This window comes from Peromyscus maniculatus, chromosome 12 (genome assembly GCF_049852395.1).
Source record: "Peromyscus maniculatus bairdii isolate BWxNUB_F1_BW_parent chromosome 12, HU_Pman_BW_mat_3.1, whole genome shotgun sequence".
In the NCBI taxonomy this organism is placed as follows: domain Eukaryota; kingdom Metazoa; phylum Chordata; class Mammalia; order Rodentia; family Cricetidae; genus Peromyscus; species Peromyscus maniculatus.
Window position 1 is genome coordinate 9,791,337 of NC_134863.1, and position 13,222 is coordinate 9,804,558.

At 43.4% G+C, this 13,222-nt stretch overlaps 1 pseudogene; it reads right to left on the bottom strand.

Moving 5' to 3' along the window:
• Positions 1-3,597: 3,597 nt before the first annotated feature.
• LOC107402544 (large ribosomal subunit protein eL8 pseudogene) lies at positions 3,598-8,953 on the bottom strand (annotated as a pseudogene).
• Between the last annotated feature and the right edge of the window lie 4,269 nt (positions 8,954-13,222).

Sequence of the window (13,222 nt, forward strand, 5' to 3'; positions counted from 1 at the left end):
AAGTACTTTTTTTGTGTTATTGTGATTGGAATATTTTTTTCCTAATTTTTTCTCAACAAATTCATTTTTGGTATATTGGAAAGCTACTGAATTTTGTATGTTGATTTTTATATCATGTAACTTTTCTGAAAGTATTGATCAGATCTACACATTTTCCACATGAGGTCATTTAGGTGTAGCATCATGATGTCTGTGAGCCGGGATAATTTGATATCTTCCTTTTCAATTTTTATACTTTTCAAGTCTTTCTCCTATCTTACTACTTTAAACTAAGACTTCAAACACTGTATTGAGTATGAATGGTCAGTTAGGGTTCTATTGCTATGAAGAGATATGACCACAGCAGCTCCTATTAGAGGAAAGTTTTTAATTGGGGCTGGCTTACAGTTCAGAGGTTTAGTTCATTATGGTCATGGCAGAAAGCATGGTAGTGTGAAGGCAGACATTGTGCTGGAGAAGGAGCTGAGAGTTCTACATCCAGATCCATGGGCAGCAGGAAGTGAACTGCTTGAGCCTCTGAGACCTCAAAGCCCACTCCCTAGTGACACACTTCCTCCAACAAAGCCATACCTATTCCAACAAGGCCACACCCCCTAATAGTACCACTCCCTATGGACCAAGCATTCAAACACATGAGTCTATGGGGGCCATTCCTATACAAACCACCATAGAAACTTTGTCTCATTCTAAACTTTAGCAGAAATCTCTCTGTATTCCCACACCTTCCACATTTAATGTAAGTTGGCTATAGATTTGTCATACATAACCATTATTATTTTGAAATATGTTCCATTTATTCCTAATTTTAGGACTTTTATCATGAAGGCTTATTGAATTTTATCAAATGTCTTTTCTGTGTCTATTGAATTGATCATATGGTTTCTGACCTTAGGATTATTTATATATTGTACTACATTTAATAATTTTTTTTTGTGTATATTGAACAAGCTTTGCATTTCTGGGATGAAGCCAACTTGGTCACTGTATATGATATGCTCATTAGTTAGGTTTTTTTTTTTTTTGTTACCTTGAAATGAGCTACAGTCATCTGGGAAGATGGAATCTTAAATAAGAAATGTCTTCATCAGATTGGCCTATAAGAAAGTCTGTGGGGCATTTCCTTGGTAAATGATTAATGTGGATGGGCCCAGTTCACTGTGGGTGCTTTGTTTAAAGACTCATTGTTCATTTAAAAGCATATTGTTCAGTATTTAATTATTTGTGTGTTTCCTGAGGTCCCTATTGCTTCTTTTCTTCTTCTTCTTCTTCTTTTTCTTCTTCTTCTCCTCCTCCTCCTCCTCCTTCTTCTCTTTCTTTGTGCATTTCCTAAGTCTTGATTTATGCCTGTGATTTTGTACTAGTTCATGTATTGCTGTGGTAAAACACTGACAAAAACAAACTAGGGGAGGAAGAAGTTTATTTCATCAGATTAGCCTGCAGGCAATTCTGTGGGGGCATTTTCTTGATTAATGCTTAATGTGGGAGGTTCAGCCCACTGTATAATAGAAGCACAAGCTAGTAAGCAGCATTCCTCTGTGGCTTCTGCTTCAGTTCCCACCTCCAGATTGCTGCTTGAGTTCCTGCTCTGATTTCCTTTCATGATGGACTGTAAACTGTAAGCTTAAGCAAACCTCTTCCTTTACAACTTGGTTTTTGTTGGTGTTTTATCATAGCAACAGAAAATCAAATTAATACGGATTTGGTATCAGGAGTGGGGTATTCTGTGACAGACCTGATCATGTTGTTTGTGGGGAGGACTGTGTTTGGAACTCTGCTTGGAAAACCCATTATTGCTCAAAGCTTGGTGAGCTGTTCTGTGACAACTTGGGAGAGAGCACTGAGAGCAATGGAAAAAGAGAGGCCTGGCTTCTGAGGGTTCAGCAGGAAGCAAGGACTCTATCGGGGCTCTTTGTGTGATATTTTGAACTAAGAATCTGTGGTTTCTGCTCAGCTGAGGCTGATCAACACCACTGACGTGAAACTTTTGCTTTCATCGCTGGGACAAGTGATGCTGGTTAGCGGTGGCCGAAAAACCCACTGTGATTAACAAGAGACCAGCATCATTGGGCCAAAACTTTCTTAGAAATATTTCCTCAGGGTCAGCGCACAGAAGCTGTGGTCCAGGGGGGCCGAAGCTACAGCTCCTTCTGGGTTAATGTGTAAGAGTCTCCCATGTGGTACTTATTTTGGCAGCGTAGAAGCTACAGGATTGAAGGGTTTGTGGAGAGAAGCTAAAGCTTGGCACCATGTCACGGGGCTAGAGTCCATAAAGAGGGACCAGTAGAGACAAATAACAAAGGTGCTACTCAGTTGCAGTGGAGACCCCAGAATATTGGAGATGCCAGGATTGTGGGGTGACTACCAAGGACAGTGGCAGGTATGGCGTGAAGGCAGTCTGAGGCTGTGGGACAAGCTGTGTATTCTGTGCATAGGAGAGGTGGAGAAGTATAGCTTACCAAGTCCTTTGAAGTCTAGAAGATCATAAGTGAGCTCCAGACATCAGAAATTGAATTATTGACACTATTGGAGTTCAGTTTTCTTTGCTTTTTTTTTTTTTTTTTTATAACTATGCCTTAGTTCTTCCTTCTATTTTTTTTTCAATGTGTCGAGGGCTGACTTTCAATAGATTGCAGCGAGGGAGCTGCTCTGCTACGTACGAAACCCCGACCCAGAAGCAGGTCGTCTATGAATGGTTTAGCACTTTTTTATTATGTATATAGTGTTCTGTCTGCATGTATGCCTGCTGGCCAGAAGAGGGCGCCAGATCTCATTACAGATGGCTCTGAGCCACTATGTGGTTGCTGGGAATTGAACTCAGGACCTTTGGAAGGGCAGCCAGTGCCTTTAACCACTGAGCCATCTCTCCAGCCCAGTTCTTCCTTCTTATAGTAAGAAAGTCTTCAATGTGTGCTGTGGGATGTTCTTTATGTCCTGTGGGAGCCCTTCTTGGGTTCTTTGTGGCGTTACCCAGCAGGTCCGTATAGAGGATGATTAGGACCATGGGCTTGAGTGCAGGTGTTTGAGATGGTCTGCACTTGGCTGTGCTGGGGGATGGTCTGTATGTCAAGTTGCTCTGATTGGTTAATAAATAAAACCTGATCGGCCGTGGCTAGGCAGGAAAGATAGGCGGGACTAACAGAGAGGAGAAATAAAAGGACAGAAAGGCAGAAGGAGACGCTGCAGCCGCCGCCATGACCAGAGACACTGCAGCCGCCGCCATGACCAGCAGCATGTGAAGATGCCGGTGGGCCACCAGCCACGTGGCAAGGTATAGATTTATGGAAATGGACTAATTTAAGCTATAAGCACAGTTAGCAAGAAGCCTGCCACGGCCTTACAGTTTGTAAGAAATATAAGTCTCTGTGTTTACTTGGTTGGGTCTGAGCGGCTGTGGGACTGGCGGGTGACAAAGATTTGTCCCTGTGGGCAAGGCGGAAAACTCTATCAACAAATGTGTTTTTTTATTTTGAAGGGGCCCATAGTTGAGAGATTTGTACTTTTGAAGAGACATTGGATTTTTAAGGGGAACTTAGACTTTTTTTTTTTGAAGACAGTTTTGTAATTATATTTATGTACAAAAAACTTAGGAGTGTACATTTAATCCAGTTCAGTGGTGAGTTCTTTGGCCTTTGCCTTTTCCAGCTTGGCAATGTGAGCCACAGGTTTAGGGCACTGGACGTTGCCTCCCCAGTGGCGGCGGATCTCATCATATCTGTTGTTGTAATTGGTTCTAATAGCGTCCACCAGCTTAGCCAGAGCATCCTTGTCTTCCGAGTTAACCTGTGTGAAGGCAACAGTGGTGCATGTCTTCCTGTGGACCGGCCGCCCCAGCCTGGCCTTTCCCTTGATGATGCCGTAGGGGACCCCCATCTTTCGACACAGGGCAGGCAGGAAGACCACCAGCTCAATGGGGTCTACATCGTGGGCAATCACCACCAGCTGAGCCTTCTCGTTCTCCACCAAGGTGGTGACTGTATTGACCCCGCTGGAAGGACTGGTGGTCTTTTAGTCGGGACGTCCCCTTTGCCAGCAGCTTTCTTCTCCTGCTTCATCTCTGGCCGGTACTTGTGGGCAAGCTTAAGCAGCTGGGTAGCTGTTGGCTGGCCCAGTGCCTGGGGGAACTGGTTAATGGCAGGAGGTACTTTAGCTGCTTATAGAGGATGGCTCTTTGCCACTGCAGTCTAATGTAGTGGGGCCATTTAGGAAATGTGTGAGTTCTCTTTGGGGCTGGATGTCCTGTTCAATGCTGGAGTTCCTAAGGCATTTCTTAAACAGAGGACTCACCACCAATTTGGCCTCCTGTTTCTTCATGGATGGGGTTGCCTTCTTCCCCTTGGCTGGTGAAGAGAGCAAGAACTTAGAAATCTAGAGGTGTTTTTTAAAGAAAAATTTAAAGACTGTAGTACTTTAAAAACATGTATTATAATTTGCATTATGAAATTAACATGAGATTTTGGGGATAATAAGGAAAGGAAAGGTTATGGTTTTTAATATGTGTCAAGTTAGCAAGGGGTCAATTGTGAGGGTTTTTTTTTTGTCAACTTGACACAAGCTACAGTCATCTTGAAAGAGGGGACATTAGACAAGGAGTTGCCTTTATCATATTTGCCCATAGGCAAGTAGTTTGAGCATTTTCTTGATTGATAATCAGTGTGGAAGGGTCCAGCCCACTGTGAGCAGTGTCACCCTGGATAAGTAGTCTTGGGGTGTATAAGAAACAAAACTGAGCAAGCTATGATGATAAAGTGTCATTCCCCTGTGGCTTCTGCTTCAGTTTCTGCCTCCAGGCTCCTTCCTTGAGTGTCTGCCCTGACTTCTCTTTATGATGAACTGTAAGATGTAAGATGAAGTAAAACTTTTCCTTCCCAAGTTGCTTTTGGTCATGGTATTTATCACAGCAATAGAAAGCAAACTAAGATAAATGTGAATAGTTTCATAGTGTTCCATGTGCCACTGAAAAGACTGTGGACTCTGTTATATTAAATATTTTGTGGACTATTTGTTAAGCTCTGTTGATGTATTAAATAATTTATCTTTCAAGTTCTGATCTGGGAAACATCCCAATTGAGATTCAATCTTCTTTATTGATTTTTAGTTTGGAGGCTCTATTTATTTTGTTTTTGAGACAGGGTTTTTCTGTGTAGCCCTGGCTGTCATAGTACTTATTCTGTAGACCAAGCTAGTCTTGAACTCAGCAACATGGCTGCCTCTGCCTTCTGAGTGCTGGGATTAAAGGTGTGCTCATCATGCCCAGCTTGGAAGCCCTATTTCAATATGAGAGTGGGGTATGAGGTCTTCCATTATTATTGTGTCAAGACCTATGTGACATTTTATACTTTCTAATGTTTTAGGAAATTAGGAGCCCCAATATTTGGTATGTAATTATTACAATTGTTATACATTCTTGGTCAATCTTTACTTATAAGTAGTGGTTCCATTTATCTCTCTGACTATATATTATATCTACTTTATAAGATATAAGAATCAATATGATTGCTTGTTGATGAACTCCATCTGCTTGGTAGATTGATTACCGACAAGTATTTTGAATCCTCGGTAGGATTCTCTGTTGACTCAGTAAGCCAAATCAAGCCGAATAAAAAGGTAAAGGACCAGTTTTAATCTGAGCAAAACATTCCCAGGTGATCTTGGGGGAAAAAAGGAGGAGAAATCATGTGGCAGGTCTATGAACCAGAGCTTAAATACCCTGTAGGCTCAGGCTGGACCAGTCATTGGGTGGCCACTCCCACTATCTCTGCGCCACCCTTACACCACCTCCACCTCTGACATTCCATAGGCAGGACAGACCGTAGGCCAAAGGTTGTGTGGTCGGGAGTCAATTGTCTCATTTCCAGAGTTTCTGTTTGGTCTTTCTCAGTGTTTCCGTCCTGAGTTCTTCTTCCATGTTTTTGAATTTCATTCCGAGTTACCAGCCATTTCATTCACTTTAGTGACTGTTTTGTCTAGGTCCTCAGCTGGTTTCCTTAATTTGTTCATCTGCTTATTTGAGCCCTCTGTATGGCCATTGATTCTTTCTAACAATAGTATTCTTCATTCTTTCTCGGACAGTTCAGTCATTTCAGTGACTTTTGTTTCTGTTAGTGATGAGTTGTGGTGCAGTGTGTTATATTCTTTGTGTTGTGGTGCAGTGTGTCATCACACTCTTTGTGTTGTGGTGCAGTGTGTCATCATATGCCTCCTGTTTCTTTGGTATGCTTTCTGCACCGGTATGTTTCCCGGATTTAACTTTTCCCTCTTTTCCATCTCGGTGTTTGGCTTTAGGTGAGTCCTCCAGGAGTGCTGGCTTCACTAGGACTTGTGTCTCTTGCTCCTTTTTAGGGAGAGAGAGCTGCAGATTCCCCTACTAATTTATCAGCCGTTTGTTTTGCTGGGAAAGACACTTGTCCACTTCACTTGTGGTACTAGAGACAGTAGCATGTGGATACTGACTGGGGGAAGTTTGTAGATGTCTATTTTGCTTTTAATCTTTTTTTTTTTTTTTTTTTTTGTGACAGGGTCTCATCATGGAGCCTTGGATGGCCTGGAACTCACAGGGATCCACCTGTCTCTGCCTCTTAAGTGCTGGGATAAGAGGTATGCACTACCATGCCTGGCATTTAGATGTAAAGGTATCAATATTTAAGTAGTGAATGAAGAAGGAGAGGCAAGGAGACTAAGTACAGAAATGTGGGTGTAGAAAAGTAAAGTCATGAAAGTCTTTTCTGGTGAGATTGAAGTCAGAACGCAGTAGCTTAATGACCAATATACAAAATTGCAAATAGCGGTAAAATATCAAATTTAGAAAAACAATAAAAAGTTAGATAAATTTAAAAAGGTAATAGTATGAAATCCAAGCATTATGCTCTTTGTATGGTTTTGCCCCTGTTGGAATGATATTTTCCCTCCCCCAAGACTGCCATGTATATCAGTCTCCATAGGTTTGGGGGACAGACTGCTAGTCTCGGTATTTCAGACAAGTGACATCAGGGAACCTTCTCAGACATTGCTGTGAGCATAGACTGCTTTTTCCCAGTGCCACACCTCAGCGAGGCGCAGTTGTTCCTAATGAATCGGGGATAGGACGTTCCATGGGCAGGGTTTTCTGTGATCGGTATTCTGAAAGGATGTGGATGACCTCCCTGCCACCTGAGGATCCCGTGCTGGCTCCACAGCCCAGCACTCCATTATAGTTCAGCTTGGCAGTGGTGGGGGAGAGGAGTCATTCTGTCTCACTTGCCGTCTCCTGTTCAGGGCTCCTTTATCTGCCTTCATGCTTTGCTGCTCTCCGTCTATTCTCCATCCATGCAGCGATGCTCATGTGTGCAGTCCGCTGGCCGACAAGTTAATTCTGATCCATCGGGTGGCTAAGGTGGCCGTGGCCCCTGGGGTGGCATGGTGGCTGAAGTTTTCCTGTGTCCCACCTGGCCCATGGTCAGGACAAATCTCTCTCACCCACCAGTCCTGCAGCCGCTCGGACCCAAGTAAACACACAGAGGCTTATATTAATTAAAACTGTATGGCCTGATGGCTCAGGCTTCTTGGTAGCTAGATCTTACATCTTAAATTAACCCATTTCTATAAGTCTATACCTTGCCACGTGGCTCATGGCTTACTGGTATCTTTCACAACTTGCTTCTCATGGTGGCAGCTGGCAGCATCTCCTGACTCAGCCTTCCTGTCCCCAGAATTCTCTTCTCTGCTTATCCCGCCTATACTATAATTCCTGCCTGGCTACTGGCCAGTCATCACTTTATTTATCAACCAAATCATAGCAACACATCCACAGCATACAGAGTGATATCCACAGCATGGCATGGTAGCAGTACCCAGTTCATTGACAGTGCTCTCTCACAGAGACATTTAAGGATGATCAGCAGCGGGTGTGTGGTAGCTGTGGCCCAGACCTCTGAAGCAGCAGCAGTGGGTACCTGAGCCCTTTTGTAGGAGAAGTGACCACAGGAAATGCTGGCCATCAAGCGGGCAGTAAATGATCAGCTGCTTTGTTTTTCACACGGCACATATACTGTACATACACATTATCCTTTTCTAACAGACGCCCTGCAGGATGGGGAGGGCCAGCCCTTCAGACACTGGTGCTGCTAATAGTTCTCAGTGTGTCTGATACATTGTTTAAAATTTTGACTACACTGTACTCTCACCAGCTGTAAAATGGGGGTGGAGAACAAGGTGGTTGTGATGTTGGTGATTAATAGGAATGATGTAAGATCACTGAGTACTATACATTGCTGTCTCCTCTACACTTAGCTTTCTGGTGCAGGGGCTGGGACTCTTTAATCATTTTTTCCTCCACCCACTTCCTATTAGACTGCTTTTTTTGATGCTCACAGTAGAAACCAGAGCTTTCCCGATGCTCAGGAAGCATTCTACCGTTGACAAACACCCCCAGCCATTTAGGCTCTGTTTCTCAAAGGCATCAGTGGGAGGCTGCAGAGCTAGTTATGAAAGTGAGGATTTACTTGTCCCTCTGAATTTTCGTTTCCTTCTGTTTGGTTTCTTGTTTCTGTTGCCATCATCTAGTGATACTGTTACTTCCCTCTGGCAGAGAAAGTTCATCTTACAAGTAGCTCAGTTCTGTTTGCAGTTTTACCAGTTTTAAAGCCAGCTCTATTCCATCTCCAAAAAAAAAGATGCTGGTAGAGCCAGCTGGGGCCTGTGTCTCAGAACTCTGCATGCCAGGCCTGTGGGACATTCCTCCAAGCTTCTAAGTTTTAATTATTTCCACCTATTCCTTTTATGTCCAAACCTTATCAACCTCTTCCTGAAGTTACTGTCTCTGTGATGGCTTAGAATTCTCTTTTCAATGAGTAACTTTGCAGCTCTGTACCACTTCAGCGATCTCTAATGTTACATTCTTTTTGTTAAAAATACCTTCTGAAAGGATGAACAGCGCTGGTTGGTGGCGCTGGTTACCAGTGGAAAAGTCCCGGGCCATGGCAGAACCCAAGGTTAGTTTTTAGAGCTTTATTGGGAGGGAAAATGGGTGTGGGAAAGGGAACCAGGCCTGGTGAAAGAGAAAGCTGGGGGAGGGAGCAGAGCAGAGCAGAGAGCAGAGAGGAAACAGAGAGGTGGGGGAGTGTCCATGTCTGGCTTTTTAAGGCAGAGATTGTGTGCCCACTGATGATGTAAGACGTAAGACACAGGACCCTGAGCTGCGCGTGTACAGAATCCTAACACCTGCTTTCCATCTTTTAATTGGATGCTGACTGATACAAGCATGCCCAGCGCATTCAACTAGCAGTCATTCTGAGCAATGAACAATAATCTAGCCAGCACCTCTTATCTGCCTATTTTTAAAAGAGATTTCCTATTCATTTTACATACCAACCACAGATTCCCCTGTCCTCCCTCCTCCCACCCATTTGTTTTTTAAATCATATGTTTATCAAACCTTTTGTAGGTAGGAAGTTGAGGGATGAATTTAAGTAACTTGTTGCATTTGTACAGTTCGATGGTGATAGAGCTTGCATTTGGACCGAGGAAAGCTAATTATGCATTAGGTGTTCTTAATCTCTGGGTTCAACAAGAATTCCTGATTCTGGGAGACGGGGATGTAATTAAGACAAAGAAGGAAATAACTTAGGAGGCCTGGAATTGTAATGTAACTGGGAGACATTGGCCAAGTTGCCTCGCCTGGTTAATGCTGGAAGAACAGGTGGGAAACCAATGGACTTGAGGCGGCAGAGTTTGCACCACAGGCTCATTGTTATCACCACAGCTCCTTTGAAACAGTTAAGAGCTCACAGATCAGCAGGGAAGCCGGCTGCACGGGCAGCTGATATAAAGTACAACAATACCGTCCATCTTCAGAAAGATGTCTAGGGTATGGGAATGTCACTTTCCCTAACTGTTCCCTAGAAGCTGAGGAAGGCCACAGGGACTCCTGTGTTCCTTTCCATGTTTGGTGGCATTCCAAATTCACCCCTTTTTAAAAATCGAAAGAAGATTTTTTTTTCAAATAATATTCAGGTCATGGTTTCCCTCCCTCACCTCCTCCCTGTGGCTGGAAGTTTTCCTGTGCCTGCCACCGTCGGGACAAATCTCTCCCACTGGCGTCACTGAAGTAAACACACAGAGGCTTACATTAATTATGAACTGCATGGCCATGGCCTATGGCTCAAGCTTTTTGCTAGCTAGCTCTTATATCTTAAATTAGCCCATAACTATTAATCTACGTATCGCCACATGTTCCGTGACTTTACCTGCGTCCCATTACATGCTGCTCTTTGGGCAGTTTGCTCCTCTCTCCTCACCTTCTTCCTGTCTCTCTCTCTCTGAATTTCTCCCCTGCCTCTAAGCTGCCTTGCCATAGGCCAAACGGCTTTATTTATCAACCAATCAGAGCAACACATATTCGTAGCGTACAGAAAGACATTCCCCTATCACCTCCCAGATTCCCCCCCCCCCCAAATCCATACCCTTTCTTGCTCTCTCTCATTAAAAAAACAAACAGGCATCTAAAAAGGAAATAAAATCATATGTAACAAAAACAAACAAACCTAAACAGGGAACAAACAAAAAGAGTCAGAGATAAAGCACAAGAAACACATGGAGATGCAGAGAAATGCACATTTGCACACATAGAAATCCCAGAAAAACACAAACCCAGAAACTATAATGTTACATTACATTACAGCAAAAGACCTGTAAGGGAAATAAATGCCCAGACTAAACATTATGAGACAAAAAGCCTCCAAAATATACCACTGGCTTCATTCTGTGTTGGCCATCTACTGCCGGGCTTGGGGCCTGCCCTTAAGTGTGGTTTGTGTACCCAGTGAGACTTTGTTAGAGAAAATTAGTTTTCCCTTTGAGAAAAGTTATCAACTCGAGATAACTTTTAGGTTAGGGATGGGGGCTTGTGTAGATGAAATTCTAAACGGTCTTAGTAAACAAGAAACACAGAGCCAAATACAGAGTTAAAGCCTAAAAGATCAGAGCAAGAGCCAGGACTCCCTTTAGCTTACTACTCACTGCCATCCTTCCCCTGAGAGAGAGACCTTCTTCCTCTGTCCTGTCTTTTTATTGCCTTTCTGTTCAGCCTTCTCATTGGCTCTAAACCCAACCACATGATTTCCTCGTCACTGCCTATCTATACAGACCTCCAGGTCTCTATGGTTGGTACTGGGATTAAAGGTTCGGGTCACTGTGCTTGACTGTGTCCTTGACCACACAGAGACTCTGCCTGCCATGTGATTGGAGTAAGGGTGTGTGCTACCACTGGCCGGTCTTCTGCTAAATGGCTGACTCTTAGCTCTGATCCCCAGGCAACTTTATTTATTAACATACAAGTAACATCACATTTCAGCACAAATATAATATCACCATAGGTTTGTATCTGCTCCCCCTCTCAGAGCTGGGACCCATCAGGCTCAGACCTGTGCAGGCCCTGTGCATGCTGCCACAGCCTCTGTGAGTGTCTGGAAGACACTGCTTCCTTGAGTCGTTCATCTCTTCGGGCTCTTACACTTATTCTGCCTCCTCTTCCTCCTTACATTTGTTTCCACCTGCTGTAAGAGGCTGTGTGCTGGATAGTTTTATGTCAGCTTCACACAGGCTAAAGTCATCTCAGACAAAAGAACCTTAAGTAAGGGAATGCCTCCATAAAACTGGACTGTAGACAAGCCTGTAAGGCATTTTCTTAATTAGTTTTCTTAATTGATGGGGGAGGGCCCAGCCCTTTGTGGGTGGTGTCATCCCTGGACTGGTGGTCCTGGGTTCTATAAGAAAGCAGGCTAAACAAGCCATGAGGGGCAAGCCAGTGAGCAGCACCCTCCATGGCCTCTGCATCAGCTCCTGCCTCCAGGTTCCTGTTGACGGTCATACTAACAAGTGCTTTATAAAAAAAGAGTTTCAAACTCAGGCATTCTGTCTCCAAGTGCTTCTCATAGGAACTGACATATGGGAGCATGTCTGTGGATAATGGAACACTTTTACAAGATTAGAATTGCCCTCAGAAAGATTGCTGTTTACCTTTGTGACCCAACTTCCTTGTTGGAGTCCCCAATATATCCTCCATGAGGTTCTCAGGCAAACCCAGTAGCAGCTCCCAGTGCCCACCTGCTGAGTTTCTATAGTTCTGGAAAACAACTAAATTGGGGAACAGTATAAAGTGTTAAAAACGAATCATTAAAGGTTGTGTCTAAAAGGGTCCACAGACTTTTGGACTTTATCCCCCCACATTCCACATACAGAGTTTTCCTGTCCACGTTCATCTTATGAGGTTGGAGTCCTCCTCCAGTGCAAGGCTTGGGGGAAATATTGATTCACCTCTGTGTCTTGTGTCTGCACTGTCGAAGGCACGCCTTGGATATTTTGTAAATATCAATTAAGTCTACATTCTGGAAAAAGACTAACTTGAAAATTTCCTTTGTTAGTAACCCCTTGGACATGACATTAACCCAGAAAAGATCCCCAAGATGAAGAAAAAGGGACAGTGTGGTGAAAAGGTTGAATTGACCAAGTCAGACACAGAATTGACTTTCTATAGTGATCTCTCATGGGGATTAGTAAGTGAGACATTGTTACAGAATATCTTTGGCACCTGGCACAGTAATACTCAATAAATAGCAACTACTGTTAAAGACATTTCTGAATCCTATGCAAAGAAAAGCAGAGATAGAAATTCCCTCCAGATACACCGAAAACCATTTTTGGTACTGGCTGATTGACATGTAAATCACTTTTAACTTGCCTTTTTTTTTTTTTTTTTTTTTTTTTTCAAGATAGAGTTTCTCTATGTAGCTTTTTGAGCCTGTCCTGGAACTCACTTTGTAGACCAGGCTGGCCTCAAACTCACAGAGATTCACCTGCTTCTGCCTCCCAAGTGCTGGAATCAAAGGCATGTGCCACCATTGCCTGGCCCACTTTTAACTTTTTAAAAATAATTTTCTTTAACAGAAAGTCACATAGGCCAAAAAGCCAAGCTACAAACTTTGAGCGGATCACCAAGGCCACAGCCTGATAAATTAAATAATTAGGAGCTAAAGTCAGGTTTATGTGACTCTAGAGTCTGAACCCTTCCTGACAGTTTTTGCTTTTCTGCTTCTACAGGCCTCTGCTAGACCCCCAAAGGAACTGAGGGATTTCAAACTCTCTCTTCCCTGTTAGATAAGATTCTTACCTCAGATACAAACACTCAAAAATCTCAATTATCCTTCTGTAAAGATAATGGCTAAATTTTCTAATCCCTGTTAGAATCGCA